The sequence below is a fragment of the Sus scrofa genome, chromosome 13 (assembly GCF_000003025.6).
Source record: "Sus scrofa isolate TJ Tabasco breed Duroc chromosome 13, Sscrofa11.1, whole genome shotgun sequence".
NCBI lineage: Eukaryota > Metazoa > Chordata > Mammalia > Artiodactyla > Suidae > Sus > Sus scrofa.
The window spans coordinates 27,767,788-27,784,314 of NC_010455.5; the positions used below are offsets into that span (position 1 = coordinate 27,767,788).

Consider the following 16,527-nt stretch of genomic DNA (forward strand, 5'->3'; position numbering starts at 1 on the left):
GTCTTTGCAAGCGGCCCTGAAAATCGGGCTCCAAGCATTGCTTATCAGTTTCGCTTTTGTAACCTTGCTTGCTCAGCTTCTTAGGCAGGAACTCTGCTTGGGGGAAGGGGGAGGGCTAGGACTGCTTGCCCGGGAAAACTTTAGGACCTGCAAGCCTGTATTTTTACACAAAAAAGTTACCCAGAACAAAGATCTGGTGCTCAGACTCTGGAGGCAACTCCTCCAAGCAGGCACTGGTACTGAATAAATCTTGCTATTCCGCATCTCTGAGTGCCATTTGTCTCTTTCTCTGCCACAGTTTCTGCACCATTTTCTGGGGCATTGGCTGGGAAGCCAACAACTGAGCTGGCCCCCTGTGCCACCATTGTCTGGAAACTGGGGAAGGCCGTGGTCACTGGCCCAGTGACAGGCAGATAGCACGCACCCAGCCGTTTTGCCAGATCCTAACTCTCACTTGGGCAGTGCTGGCTTCAGCTCATGCAGCTTCCCAAACGTACTCAGAAGAAGAGCAGAAACGGGTTCCAGGACAAGACGTCAGACTGGTGAGTGCCCTGGGGACATCTGCCCAAGTCAGGACCCGCCATACAGCAGGAGAGACTGATCAGCTCTCAGTGACCAGAGGGTGACTCAGGATAGGATTTGTTCCCTCGGGATAGTGACTGGAGAGAACGAGAGCCCATGCTCCACCGTCTTCAGACTCCGGAGCCTGAGTGGGTCCTAATCTGCAGTTCCATGGTGACCTCATATGGCTTTAAAGCTTCCCCAGGCTCTGAGGCTTCTCTTTCTTCCCTGCGAAACTGGTCCAGGTACAGGGTTTATACAGACCAGTCACAAGCTAAGAGGCCCCCAAAACCCCCAAGAGTAGGGGTGGTCAGGCAGACGAAAGTGAGTGCTCCTCCTACTGTTTGTCTTGTGACATTGTCACAGGGTGAGAATTCACACAATGGGTGAATTCACACAAAGCTTCAAAACAGTCTTAGAATGCATGGTTAAGAATTTTGAGAAAGGATTCTCTGGAGATTATGGTGTGAAACTGAGTTCTGAAAAACTGCACACTCTCTGTACTCTAAGTGGCCCTCCTCCAGGGTCGGATGGCCCTCAGAAGGGACCTTAGATGTGCCCACATTCAAGCAGTATATAACATTATAACAGGAGACCCTGGGCACCCAGACCAATTTCCATACCAATTTCCATTGATCAATGGTTAGAAGTTGCCCAGTTAAAGCCCTCTTGGGTTCCATTCTGTGTCACAGGTCAGGGACAATGCAAGGTCCTAGTAGCTCAGTCCAAGAAGAAAAATCTGCCTTGAGAAAAGGAGCCAGCTATTTTTCAAGGAGAGGCTGGTAGCACATCTATCTAAGCAAACTGACGCAGTTGCAGCTGGATGGCCTCCCTGCCTCTGAGTGCTGGCAGCTACCACCCTGTTAGTAAGGGAGGCTGACAAGTTGACTCTGGGACAGAACCTCAATGTAAAATTCCCACATTCAGTTGTAACCCTGATGGACAATAGGGGCCACCATTGGCTCACACATGCATGAATGACCCAATATCAAGGGTTACTATGTAAAAATCCATGCATAAAGCTGGAAGTTGTATGAACTCTGAACCCAGCCACCTATCTACCAGATGAAGTGGGGCCCCTAGACCATAACTGCTTAGAAGCACTAGATGAAGTGTTTTCCAGCAGGCCTGACTTAACTGATATACCGCTCCAAAATCCAGACCTGATTCTATAAACTGATGGCAGTAGCTTTATGGAGGATGGAAAAAGGATGGCAGGATATGCAATGGTATCTGACTCAGAAGTGATGGAAGCAGAAGCGCTTCCTCAAGACTGGTCAGTGCAGAGAGCAGAATAACAGGCATTAATCAGAGCACTAAAGCTCAGCCAAGACCAGTGAGTTAATATCTATACTGACTCATGACATGCCTTTGCAACTCTACATGTCCATGAAGCCTTATACAAGGCGAAAGGACTCCTTACTGCTTAAGGAAAAGGGATCAAAAACCAGACTGAAATCTTAAAGCTCCTAGAAGCAGTACGGGAGCCTAAAGAAGTGGCAGTTATTCACTGCAAAGGCCACCAAAAGGGAGGCAACCCAGTGGTAAAAGAAAACTGTAGTGCTGATGCAGCCACCAGGCAAGCAGCCCAGGAGCAACCATCAGACAAACTCAAAGTCCTGCTAGACCCAGAAATGCTGGCTGTCCCCAAGCACTCTCTAGAAGGGGAAAAATGGATAAAAGGGGAAGGAGGAACCAAAGCTAAGATGAAATGGTGGGTCACACAAGACCACCGGGTTTATATTCCAGAACAGCTGGCCTACAAACTAGTCCACCAGCAACATGAACTGACCCACATGGGCAAAACTGCCTTAGAGACCTTACTGGGTCAATACTATCTCATTGCACATCTTCCCACACTCTGCTCCTCCATCTCCCAACAGTGCATAACTTGTTTGCAAGATAATGCCCGCCAGGGACCTAGCAGACCAGCAGGGACACAACACTGTGGACTGCCCCATTTGAAGATATGGAAGTGGAATTCACTGAAGTCACCCCAAGCAGGGGATACAAATACTTGCTAGTTTTTGTCTGCACCTTTTCAGGGTGGGTAGAAGCCTTTCTAACCTGAACTGAAAAGGCAAGAGAAGTAACCAAGGCACTCCTGAGAGACATCATTCCCAGATACAGAATGCCTCTGACCATTGGGTCAGACAATGGACCGGCATTTGTGGCCGAGACAGTGCAGCAGGTGGTGAAAGCCTTACAGATCTGGTGGGAGCTACATTCTGCCTATCGCCCTCAAAGCTCAGAGAAAGTAGAATGCATAAACCGAACCCTTAAGCAGACCGTAGCAAAGTTATGTCAGGAGACCAGCTTGCCCTGGGTAGATATGCTGCCGGTGGCCCTCCTAAAAGTGAGATGCTCACTCCGGGTGAGGATAGGATACTCACCATGTGAAATCTTATATGGAAGGCCACCTCTGCTGATCAGTTTGAGAGGCAATACCAGAGAATTGGAGACTTGGATTTACATAAATAACTGCAAAGATTGGGGCTCACTATCTCACAGATACACAAATGGGTCACAGAGAGAATACCTCTATCTTTAGGCATAAAAGTGCACCCCCACAAACTGGGGGACCAAGTATGGATGAAGGACTGGAAAAAGGAGTCTTTGAAGCCAGGATGGAAAGGGCCATATACTGTAAATCTTCATCACCCCACTTCTCTCAAAGCAACAGGGATAGACACCTGGATCCATCACTCCAGAGTTAAACCAGCTGGGCCAATGACTGTGGGGAATGGAAAGATGCACTTGATCCAAAGAAACTTCTGTGCCTGACAATACAGAGAAGGAGACAACGATCTCAAAGCTCTGCTCTGACCACACAGAAAGCTGGTCAGTCAACACACGGCTGAAGCTTGAGGAATCAATTGCCTCAAGAAATAGACTACCTTGGCGTTCCCACTGTGGCACAGTGGTTAACAAATCCGACTAGGAACCATGAGGTTGCGGGTTCGCTCCCTGGCCTTGCTCAGTGGGTTAAACGATCTGATGTTGCCGTGAGCTGTGGTGTAGGTCGCAGACGCGGCTTGGATCTGGCATAGCTGTCGCTGTGGCGTAGGCCAGTGGCTACAGCTCCGATTAGACCCCTAGCCTGGGAACCTCCATATGCCGCAGGAGCGGCCCTAGAAAAGGCAAAAAGACAAAAAGACAAAAAAACAAAAAAAGAAAAGAAAAAGAAAGAAATAGACTGCCTTATTCTCTATAGAGACTTTCTTATTGTCATATACTGTTATTCTATGCCCAACATATATGATTGTTGTTTGCTATTATTAATCTGATCCCCCGTGGCCCTGCCAGGATCCATTTCCTCATGCAACCCATGCATTCGAATAACCTGATCAGATCAGGGGGTTACATGGACTTTACTATTTCTCCTGTTCGGGAGAAATTCAAAGAAGTACTCACAACAAAACCACTTATTCTGTCAACATGAGGGCCAATATACTTGCTTTGATCCACAATACTCACCAACTGAGGAATGGTTAGAGGTCCAATGTTCTCATCAGGCAGGGGACCTGATTAATCTGACCCAAATCACCAACTCCAAATTGCCAGTATCAGTACTTTTTGATGCCTGTGAAGCTATGGATGGATCACAGACTTCCACCATACCATGTGAGAGCCTGTCATAGGAAAGAGATTACAGGCTCCAAGATAAATTTATGTGTGATTCCTCAACTACAACTGCCTGGAACAGTTGCCAAGGTGACATAAGCTTCTATTGCCCCTACTGGGGCTCTGAGTCCTGGAAAACTTGGGATAGAGGAGACAAAAGAGCTGTCCTTCAAAAGGGCACAGCCCCTCCATATTGTCAGACTAGGACTTGTAACCCAATTAATTTCACTATTTACAATTCCAATGAGCCCAAATGGAAGGAGGGTCTCATAATTGGCATAAGCATTCATGGAAGAGGCAATGACCCTGGAGCCCTTTTACACTTCCAGAGAGTCACACTTTTGCTCCAAGCTGCCTCTCACAGGGTCTTCCATTCTTTTTACGAGGAAATAAAGAACGCCCCGCCTCCCATTTCAGCCAGCCACGCCTAAAAACTTATTTTCGGCCCTGGCAGAGACCATAGCACAAACCCTCAAAATCTCCTCTTGCTGTGTATGTGGAGGAAAGAACACAGGAGACCATGGGCCTTGGCAGGCTAGGGAACTGGACCTGTTGGAGTTTCATAATGAAACTACATACCCCCAACCCACCAATGGGGTATGGCGCCTCAAAACTGCTATTATAGGGAAAAACTGCCTTGTGAGGCAGGGAGGACAGTTCAGTGTCTCAGTTGGGAGCCTAACATGTTTTGGCGAGCGCCAAAGGGACTGTATTGGATCTGTGGGAAAATGGCATATTCCATACTCCCCCCGAGTTGGACAGGGGCATGTGTGCTGGGAACGATCAGACCATCCTTCTTCCTGCTCCCGTTGTCACCAGGGGCACCCAGAGAGACCAGAGGGATCTCCAGATTGGAGACTGGAAGGATGATGAATGGCCCCCAGAACGGATAATTCAATATTATGGGCCTGCCACTTGGACAGAGGATGGCTCCTGGGGATACCACACCCCTAGCTATATACTGAACCGCATCATCAGACTACAGGTGGTATTAGAACTTATAACAAGTGACACTGCACGGGCCCTGACTATATCAGCCCAACAGCAAGCTAAAATGCATGTAATGCCATCTACCAAAACCATTTGGCCTTGGATTATTTGCTTGCTGCTGAAGAAAGGGTTTGTAGAAAGTTTAACTTGAGTAACTGTTGCCTACAGATAGATGATACAGGAAAGGTAATACAAGAAATTGCCGACTGCATGACTAAAATTGCCCATGTGCCTGTACAGACTTGGAGGGGATGGGACACAGTCTCTTCGGTGGATGATTCTCCTGGATGGGAGGAATTAAGATGATGGGCTGAATAATCATGGTCATACCTGCAGGGTGCCTCCTTACTCCCTGCCTTGTACCCCTCCTGACCAATACTGTAAAAAGTTTCATAGAAACCATGGTTGAAAGAAAAACAGCCCCTCACTTGCTACGCATCAAAGGTTACCAACAGGTAATGACTGATGATGATCTCTGACAGAAGCAGATGCACCCTGAACATCAAGAGGGGGGAATGAAGAGTTTTAACTAGAAAAACAACCCTCAGCTGAAAAGGCAGCTAGGTGCCTGTCAGCAGCTCTGATCCGAACATATCACCCTTCTTGTAATCTTGCAGTAACTACATGCCTTATGTCTTTGCTAGCAGCCCTGCAAACCGGATTCCAAGCACTGCTTATCAGTTTCACTTTTGTAACCTTGCTTGCTCAACTTCTCAGGCAGGAATTCTGTCTGCTTGGTGGAAGAGGGAGGACTGGGACTGCTTGCCCAGGAAAACTTTAAGACCTGCAAGTCTGTACTGTATAAAAGCTACCCAGAACAAAGATCTGGTGCTCAGACTCTGGAGGCAACTCCTCTGAGCCCGCACCAGTGCTGGCCTTGCTATTCTGCATCTCTGAGTGCAGTTTGTCTCTTTCCACTGCCAAGGTTTCTGCAACAGTACTTCAAAGGTCACAGGAAGAAAATGAGAAGATAACCCACAGAGAGGGAAAAAACTTGTGGCTACAAAATATAAATAACTTACAATTCAGCAATAAAAAGATAACACAATTAAACCTGGACAAAGCCTCTCAATAGTTCTCCAAAGAAAATATAAAGATGGCTGAATAACAGCTAAGATACTCAACCTTAGTCATCAGGGAAAAACAAATCAACGCCACAAGATGTGTCTTCACACCCACTAGGATGGCTAGAATCAAAGAGTCAGAAAACAACTGTGTTGCTAAAAATGTGGAGATATTGAAATGGTCAAACATTGCTGGTGGGAATGTAAATTGTGAAGTCACACAGGAAAACAGGTGGTTCTTCATTAAGTTAAACATAAAGTTACTCCTTGCAACCCCACTCCTAGACAGCTAAATACAGTTCTCCCCTTCAGTACCCACAGGAGATTACACATAAAATGAATCTGAGCTAAAGATTTAAGTTAAAAAAAAAAAGAACAAACTCTGGGGTAAGTGATGATTTCTTAAGAATATAAAAGGGGAAAAGTGATTTACATATGCATGATTATGTCAGTAGTTTAAAACCTCTTGTTGGAATTCCCTTGGCCTAGCAGTTAAAGGATCTGGCACTGTCACTGCTACGGCACAGGTTCGATTCCTGGCCTGGAAACTTCCACATGTTGCAGGTGAAGCCAAAACAAACAAACAAAAATTAATAAAATAAAACCTCTTGTCCAAAACAAAAACAAAACAAGCACAAAAACAAAAGTTCAAACCACTGTATAGAAGTGAAAATGTTAACACCCACCAGGAAGTTTGAAAGTATGCAGTAAACTAAGAAGTCACATTACTTATACCCCTGAAATTGCACTTCTAGGAAGCTCCCTGGAAAAAAAACTTGGACAGATCTTCAGGCATTTACACAGGTGTTCACCAGAGTGCTCTCTGTAATAAACAGCATTGGAAATAACCTATTTGTCCATCAGCACAATTAAATAAAAGTGTAGCACTTTATAGAATGAAATACTGCAATCTAAAAGATTGTTCTAGACCCTTAAGGAACAATATGATCGTTTCACTGTTTACTGGGTGGTCAGGCTGCAAAGCCCAGATTAAAATAGCAGGGAAGTGCCGCCCACAGAAGAGAACAGAACATAATTCTAAGTTGCTGAGAACAAATAATACACACACTAGTCTCAAGCGGTACAGTCTTCACTCAGAGCAAGAGAAGAAAACAGGGTATACAAGATTCAACCCCTTGTAACTCCTTGGTCTTCCATGACCAGTGGATCCACTTCACAGCCCAAGCCGTGCGGGTAGAATACATACAAGGAGGACCTTAGCACCCTGTCCATTCAGAAAGCAGGAATGTGTCCAGGGGCCACTGAAACAAGCATGTAAGCAGAAAAACGGGGTATACATTACAAACTGAACAAGGAAAAACAGATCTCACCAGGCTGTAAGCCCAGCACACACTGTGAAGGCTCTTGGTTTCTTTGCAAGAAAATGTCCTCGGGAGTTCTCTTGTGGCACAGCAGATTAAGGATCTGGCATTGTCACTGCAGTGGTTTGGGTTGCTGCTGTGGTATGCTTAAGATCCCAGGAACTTCGACAGGCACAGCTTAAAAGAAAAAAAAAACTCCTGGGCTCAGGGCTACTCTTTTGGTACTAGGCAAGAGAGAAGTTGTGCCTGACTGCCTTTTAGATGTAGCTGGAAAAAAAGCCTAAAATCACAAATATGTGTTTAAGTGTGTGTGGGTATGATGTACATATGTCTACCCAAAAGATTTTTTTTTTAATGGTACAAAAGATTTTTTTTTTCTTTTTAGGGCCACACCTGCGGCACATGGAGGTTCCCAGGCTAGGGGTCTAATCAGGGCTACAGCTGCCAGCCTGCGCCACAGCCACAGCAATGTAGGATCTGAGCTGCATCTGCGACCCATGCCACAGCTCACAGCAACGTCAGATCCTTAACCCATTGAGCAAGGCCAGGGATCGAACCCTCAATCTCATGGTTCCTAGTCGGATTCGTTTCTGCTGCACCACAACAGGAACTTCAGATTTTTTTTTTTTTTTTTTTTTTTTTAATCTTTTAAGGGCCACATGTGCGGCATATGGAAGTTCCCAGGCTAGGGGTTGAACAGGGGCTGCAGCTGCCAGCCACAGCCACACCAGATCCGAGCCACATCTGTGACCTATGCTGCAGCTTGTGGCAACATCGGATCCTTAACCCACTGCGTGAGACCAGGGATCAAACCCAAATCCTCATTCATACTAGTCAGATTTATTACTGCTGAGCCACAACAGGAATTCCCTCAAAAGATTTTTAAATGGCCTAGGAGTCATAAAAACTCTTAACAGATTTTAGGGGTAAAGAGGTTGGGAATAACATTAAAGAAGACTTTAGTTTATTGTAGTGACAAGATTTTTTTTTTCCTTTTTATGGCTACAACTGCGGCATATGAAAGTTCCCAGGCTACAAGGTGAATCGAAGCTGCAGCTGCCGGCCTACACCACAGCCACAGCAAAGCTGAAAATGAGCTACATATGCAACCTATGCCTCAGCTATAGGCAACGCCAGATCCTTAACCCGACTGAGGGCAGGGATCAAACCTGAATCCTCACAGAGACTATGTCAGGTCATTAACCTGCTGACCCACATTGGGAACTCCAAGGGTTTTCTAACACAATATTAATGTACAAAATCTCTTTCTTCTTTTTAGTATTGCACATCTAAAATGATGATTGCAAAATGTTCTAGTGGTTGGAACAATACGCCTGCCTATTTATTATTTTCTCTATATTTTTTTGTCTTTTTTTTTTTTTTGCTATTTCTTTGGGCCGCTCCTGCGGCACATGGAGGTTCCCAGGCTAGGGGTCAAATCGGAGCTGTAGCCACCAGCCTACGCCAGAGCCACAGCAACGTGGGATCCGAGCGCGTCTGCAACTTACACCACAGCTCTCGGCAACGCTGGATCATTAACCCGCAACCTCATGGTTCCTAGTCGGATTCGTTAACCACTGCGCCACGACGGGAACTCCTCTCTTTTCTCAGTGTCCCACAATAAGAAGTAAATTAATAGGCAAGTTTTAGAAATTATAGTTATGAATTCACTTATGTCTTAAACAAAATACAAATAAAGCACAGTATGCATATGCATAAAAAAGCTCCTAAGCCTTGCCACCAAAGTGTGTTCAACTGTCATCTCTTCTGGCAAGTGGGATTAGAGAGCTTTCACTTCCTATTTTACTATGTTCCCTGAACTATACAACACCATTTTTATAATTAGCAGAGTGATCCATAATTCTGCTTAAAAAACAAAGCTAGTAGCATTGAGAACTATGTCTAGATACTCATGTTGCAACAGAACAAAGGGTGGGGGAAAAAAATGTAATGTATACATGTAAGGATAACTTGATCCCCTTGCTGTACAGTGGGAAAATAAAAAATAAATAATAAATAAATAAATGAATAAATAAATAAAGCTACTGGAGTTCCTGTTGTGGTTCAGTGGGTTAAGAATCCGACTAGTATCCATAAGGAAGCAGGTCAGATCCCTGGCCTTGCTCAATGGATTAAAGGATCTGGCATTGCAACATCACAGATCTGACTTGGTTCTAGCATTGCTGTGGCTGCAGCTCTGATTTAACCCCTGACCTGGAAAGTTTCAGATGCCACAGGTGCAGATCTTAAAAAAAATTAAAAAAAAAAAAAAAAGGCTACTGAGTATCATCTCCTGAACTGAAGAGGGAGGCACTGGCACTGAATAGAAGAGATTGCACATCCTTGAAGAGGACTTGTATGAAGATGGTAGATGCAGCTCAAGCAACTGCAAAAGGAAACCCAAGTGACCTTAGTTCTATTTTAGCCACTGAGTCAACAACCAAACTAAAGAAGGCTGGTTGAACTAAGAGAACAATTTAAGACAAAACCACAAAATGCAAAAGAAAAAAGAAAGACACAACATGTTAAAGCAAAACAAAACCAAAAAAGAGTTTGCCAAGAAGTATGTATGGCTGGTGGCATAACTGACACTATCTTGGGCCTATTCAACTCCTCCTGTCCCTTCACTGACCCTACCTGTGACTGTACTATGCAGTAAATCAGTTTTATGTCATCAAAGGCTTTGTACTTAATAGCTATTGTTTCATGATCATTACAGGTATCCTCTATGCTATTAGCCTGCAAACAATGATGAAGATCTTCGCTGCCAACTGCCGTCCCCTACGAGACTAGTTACCCATTCATAAAACCTGACTTAGGAATGCACTTCTTGTTTCCAAGCACCTATCCCCACACCCCAAGTTAACTATAAAACTGTCCCAGGGGCCAATCAGTGGTTCAGAGTACAGCTGCAAATGCTTCCAGATCATCCACTGATCCCACCATGTGAGTAAATCACCCTAAATACTGATCCATTGATGATATGGAGATGCCTACCTTGTTTTTCAGTCTTAAGGTATCATCTCAATTCAATGGACACCTTCCATCCCCTCCATCCTCCAACAGAAGTATGACACAGACAGCAGGCTTTCGTACCTGTTGTAAAGTGGACCCGTTACTCAGTGCGCCAAGTCACAGATGACAACCATGTCCCTGAAGGGGTGGAACCCTCCACCTCCCACCACTTTTAAGAAAATTTAAAGACGTCGTTATTTAACCCAGAAGCCATCATCTCCTACATTGCCTACAAACATCTCCTACACTCAGCAAGTACTGCTAGGACTGACAAAAAAAAAAAAAAAACGACTGTAAACTAAGATGGGATGAAAAAAGCATGACATCCTTGTGGCTGGACTAGAGTGACTCCATTCTGTCAGCTCCATCTTAGACCTGCAGTCCCTTTTCTGTGTGACTGAGCTTTAACCCACTCACAAGGAATGCACCCAAGCCAGATAAGTATCAACTCTTGCCTTCATCTGTTATGAAAACTAGAAGAATGCATTTTCAGAATGCACAGATGGTTAACGATCCATGAGGAATAACATTCATGAAATCTCAGAGAGGAAGAGAAACCTCCCCATTCCCATTGGCATGAATGTCCTCCCTTAGTGGTCGGATTCTATCATTGGCTTTGGTCCCTTTAAATATTCTCATGCCCTTTCAAGCATCAAGGAGTTCAGATGTGAATGCCTCTGGATGGTTGTCTGCCCATTCTGCCAGAATGTAAGTACCCAAAATAAACTTAATTACTCTTCATGCAGTTGCCTGCTTTGCTTTTCAGTCTCAAAGTTTCTTCTCAGTTGGAAGGATATTTTTCAACATCCCCACTGTACAACACCATCACCCAGAAAAAGAAGCTGCAGTGCTGCCACTAGGGCATGGACAGTCAACTGAAGAACTACTCTGGGATCATGAGTGCTTAGCCGGCTGCTGAAATTTTGCCACAGAAATGAAACTGGGCTGTCAAAGAAGAGGGCAGGGCAAGGAAAGTAAGTCTACAGAGGAAGCAAAGGCAAAGGCAAAGAGAGAAGTGACAAGGTACACACCTGAAGGCCTGTTAGAAAAGACCTGAAGACCCAAGAACAAGACGAGGCTGAAGAGGGAAGGGAGCTTCCTGACTGGGAGGGCCAGGCTCCAGCTCTGCTGAGCTCCAGCAGCACCAAAGGAGCAGAAAAGGAGCAAAAGGAGCTGCTCAGGAGGAAGCTGAGGGCCAGGGAAAGAGGGAGAGACTTTCCCAGCCAAACTGCCAGAACAGACTGGAGAAGAGAAAGACACTCAGGTATGAAAGGACTAGAATACTGCTCAGGGGCAGAGGGAACTGAAAGCCAGAGGGAAACATTTGGAAGAGACGCACCCCGCAGGAAATATAAATGGCGCTGACTTATCTCAAGAAATTGAGACCCAAAGTGAAATCAGCACCAAAGATAAGCCTCCAAGTTGGCCTGTTCTGAAGCAGCTGCTGCAGAAATGTCCAAACAGGCCCGTGAAGTATTGGCAAAGAGGGGATGAGGAGACAGGCCCTCAGAAAAATGAGGGCAACTGCCTGAGAATTTGGCAGGTGATTCTGGCCCTTCAAGCCCAACCAGAAGCATGGACAGAAGCTGATGCCCTCCTGGTCCTTTCAAACTCTGAAGGATGGCTCCACAGCAAAGAGATGGGGAACACTGAGCCGAAACCGCTCAATTAAAGGCAGGCATCCTAAGGTCTCAGGGCTCCTCCCATGTCCCACCCAGATCCTGGGCACAGAAGAAAAGCTTCATTCATCAGTTTGTTAAGGTTGTACTACAAATGGGAGCCCCAGGCCTGGGGAGCAGCCTGAGTTGGATCAGGCCTCTTCTCTCCCGGAATTTCTTCCCTTCACCCAGTTTCATTCCCAAATGAAAATGGCTTTAAAAAGAACAGAGAAACACCCCCCCAAGCAATCCTGTGTACATTTTTCAGGGACACTTTCTTCTTTCTGTCATTTTGCTTCATCATCTCATATGCAATGTGACCTTCCTTTTAAAATCCTTATTAAGCAGTCTTGTATTCTCATGTTTTTCCTGACAGTGAGAGGGTACATAAGGTGAATTTATACACTGATAACAAGCCAACAAGTTTCTAAGATAATCATCATTAAAGAAAGGTTGGTTCCAGTACATATTTAAAATGTTAAGGAGTTCTCTGGTGGCCTAGCAGTTAAGGAGTCACTGTTGTCACTGCTGTGGCTCAGGTTCGATCCCTGCCCCAGGAACTTACACATGCCATGGACACAGCCCCCCAAAAAAGAGTTAAAGTAGTATAATAAATTATATAAAATTATATAAATTATATATATAAAGTATAAATACCAACTTGTCAATTAAGAAATGAGCTCAACCTAGGGCCCAAAATTTGGCTTCTAAATACCATTCTATGGAGGATGGGAATACACACGCACTACTGTATAAAACAGATAATTAACAAGAACCTACTGCATAGCATAAGGAAATGTACTTGATAGTTTATAATAACTGATATAAAGAAAAAAGAATGGAGATATATTTAGCTCCAATTCAAACCCCAGCCTGGGAACCTCCAGTGCAGCCCTAAAAAGACAAAACAAAAAACAAACAAACAAAAAAAACAATTCCCCTCGTGGCTCAGAAGTTAATGAACCCAACTAGGATCCATGAGCATGCGGGTTCCATCTCTGGCCTCTTAGTGTGGGTTAAGGGTCCAGCGTTGCCCTGAGCTGTGATGTAGGGTGCAGAATTGGCTGGGATCCCACATTGCTGTGGCTGTGGTGTAGGCTGGCAGCTATAGCTCCGATTAGACCCCTACCCTAAGAACCTCCATATGCTGCTAGTATGGCTCTAAAATAGCAAAAAAAAAAAAAAAAGCAAGAGCAGCTTCACTCAGTCTCTAACTATACACACAACATAACATATGTAACAGGGAACAGTCCCTCAAAACAAATTATTGCTAAACCCCCCTCTGGCACATCCTTGCAAAATAACCCACTTGATACAGAGTTTTCTGTTTTGAAATGCAAACAGTTTTAAACAGTTTTCTGTTTTTTTGTGGGTTTTTTTTGTCTTTTCTAGGGCTGCACCTGTGGCATACAGAGGTTCCCAGGCTAGGGGTCCAACCGGAGCTGTAGCTGCCGGCCTGTGCCAGAGCCACAGCAACAAGAGATCAGAGCCACATCTTTGACCTACACCACAGCTCACACCAACGCTGGATCCTCAACCCACTGAGCAAGACTAGGGATCCAACCCACAACCTCATGGTTCCTAGTCGGATTCATTAACCACTGAGTCACGATGGGAACTCCAGTTTTCTGTTTTGAAATGTAAACAGTTTTTTTTTTTTTTTTTTTTTTTTTTGTCCTTGTGCCTTTTCTAGGGCTGCTTTCCACGGCATATGGAGATTTCCAGGCTAGGGGTCCAATGAGAGCTGTAGCCGCCAGCCTACGCCAGAGCCCCAGCAACTCGGGATCCAAGCCACGTCTGCAACCTACACCACAGCTCATGGCAACGCCAGATCCTTAACCCACTGAACAAGGCCAGGGATCAAACCCTCAACCTCATGGTTCCTAGTAGGATTCGTTAACCACTGAGCCACAAGATGAACTCCGAAATGCAAACAGTTTTAAAGAAGACTGGCCACTACTTTAGCTTAGGAAGGTAAATATTCTCTGATTTCTTAGGCTTGTATAAATGAGAAGACAGTAGAGTGGTTTTAGGTTACAGCTGTGCCTTGTTTTTTAAAATGGCATTTTATATGCCACGCTTTCATTCTGAAAACAGAGACAATCACCCTAATACATATCATTCATTGAGCATGAAGGGAAGCCCAGGTCACCCAGGAGGAGATAGAGTAACTTCTGCTGACTCCAGGCACCAGGCAGGAACAGTTCCTGATGGCACCAGACACACAATCACTCTCCGGTCAACTCATCACATTCGCTAAACTGTAACTGATAAAAATAACCTTGACAAAAAACAGGACTTCTAAACTCCCCTACATATTCTGGAAGCTCCAAGACCCTGGCCAACAGTCTGGCCTCAAACCCGACTGTTGCCCCTCCTTGCTGATTAAAGGCAAACTGGTTCTGTTGAAACAGTCTCATTTCTTTCTGTAACCACCTCTTTTCCTTACGCGCATGTCCAGCTTCATGTACTAGAGAAAATAAGCTACAAACAAAATGTTTTCTTTTCATTATACTTGCAAAAATATGTCTCATTGGTGTCATAATGCTGGCAACAATTTTAACCAATATACGAATAAACGCATTCCACAAGTTGAAAATAAAACAGTATGAATGTACTTAATGCCACTGAATTATACATTTTAAAATGGCTTAAATGATCAATTTTCACGTATCGTGTGATAAATGTTATGTTTTACCACAATACTAAAAAAAGGCCTTTTAAAAGCAATAATATACAAATATGAAACCACGTTATACACCTGAAACTAATATGTGGATGACGTCTTAATTTTTTAAAATTAAAATATACGGATTACTTATTTTTAAAGCAGTAAATTAATTCCATTTCTTTAAAACTGTATATGTAATATATTGAGTTTGCATAATCATGCACAAAATTAAAAAGGTCCGGAAGTCCCGAGGAAAAAAAAATCAACGAACTGCATTTACTTTTACTTTCTTACGCTCACTGGCGTCACCTAATTGTAAAGAGTGCGCTTTGTTTGCATAATTGGGAGGTGTGGTAGAACACAGAAACGATTACTCCAAATTCTCGCCCCTGGCGGCAAAACGCAGGCAAATACGCCCTCACCGCGGCGGGTCGGGCTCCCAGGCCAGACCCCCGCCCCGGGCGCGGCCTCCAGGCCGAGCCTCAACCCACCGCCCCTGGGAACCCCGCACAGCAGCCCCCACAGGACCCTCGCCCCACCGAGCCGCTCACCGACTTCTGCGGCCGAAAAACGCTGGCTCCCCAGACCGGACGGCCCAACCCGCGCCAGCCTCCCGGCTCCCGGAGCTCTGCTGGCTCATATCGCGCACGCGCGTCGCCGCGGCGCGGGCCTCCTGGCCTCTCTAGGAAGCTGGGAGGGCCGTAGTCTCGACTTCTCTGGGTGGGCCCCAGTGGTCCTCTGTGCTTCCTCTGAGCCCAGCCCAGAGGGTTGTCAACACACCCTCCACCTAACACGCTGGACGCCTGCTTAGTTATATTCATGCCTTAGAGCTCTGTATTGCAGTCGCTGGAGACCAGGCAGGTTCACTCTAGATTCAGGCAACCTAAAAAAGAGCCGAAGCGCAGTAGAGCATACATCCCTTTATTGGCATCAAAAGCAGCATAGAAAGTCCCGTTTGCCTTTTATATTGGTATACACAAGGCCGGCTATTTGCCAAGACATTAGTTACGTAAGGGGTAGTCGTCATCACATTCTATTCCACAAGCATATACATAGTCTTTTTTTTTTTTTTTTTTCTTCTTTCTTTTTAGGGCCACTCACGTGGCATTTCGAGGCTAGGGGACGAATAGGAGCTGCAGCTGTTGGCCTACACCACATCCATAGCACCGCCAGGAGGAAAGGCCATCAGCGTGTGTATCGGCAGGTCCAATTGGCCAGTAAGTACGCCCACCGATGTTGACCATAGACCCAGAGGTTACCGCAGGGAACAGGGGAAGCAGGGATGTTCATGCAAAGGGCTTTGGGAAGCCATCCCATTATTGTTCCCATGCCTTGCTTTTTAACACAGTGAAGGCTTTTTAGTTAACTCAACATTTGCCTTGCTTTTTAATACAATGAGGGCTTTTTACAGTTAACTCGACATTTTCTAGGGTAAGCCACCCCAGCCCATCCCATACAGAATACCTGTTGACTAAAAAATTACACAACCTGAAAGTTGAGAGTTAAGTTTTATTTGGGGTGAAATTAAGTCTTAAGCCCCGGGAGACAGCATCTCGGGTAGCCCTGAGAAACTGCTCCACTCTGAGGCATGAGGGAGGAGCTAGGATATATGGGGGGAGGGG

General features: G+C 45.2%; 1 protein-coding gene across 4 annotated transcripts in view; it reads right to left on the reverse strand.

Annotated features, from left to right (window-relative positions):
- ZNF445 (zinc finger protein 445) overlaps positions 1-15,561 on the reverse strand; it is a 34,912-nt gene extending 19,351 nt beyond the window's left edge. The window contains exons 1-3 of one of the 4 annotated variants that reach the window (XM_021071725.1): positions 15,457-15,543; positions 10,559-10,657; positions 7,571-7,738 (exon numbers count right to left, since the gene is read on the reverse strand). The gene's annotated coding sequence lies outside the window, so the exon portion shown is untranslated. Of the gene's footprint in view, positions 1-7,570; positions 7,739-10,558; positions 10,658-15,456 lie in introns of all 4 variants that reach the window. The other 3 variants (XM_005657067.3, XM_003358387.4, XM_021071726.1) reach the window with 3 other exon arrangements.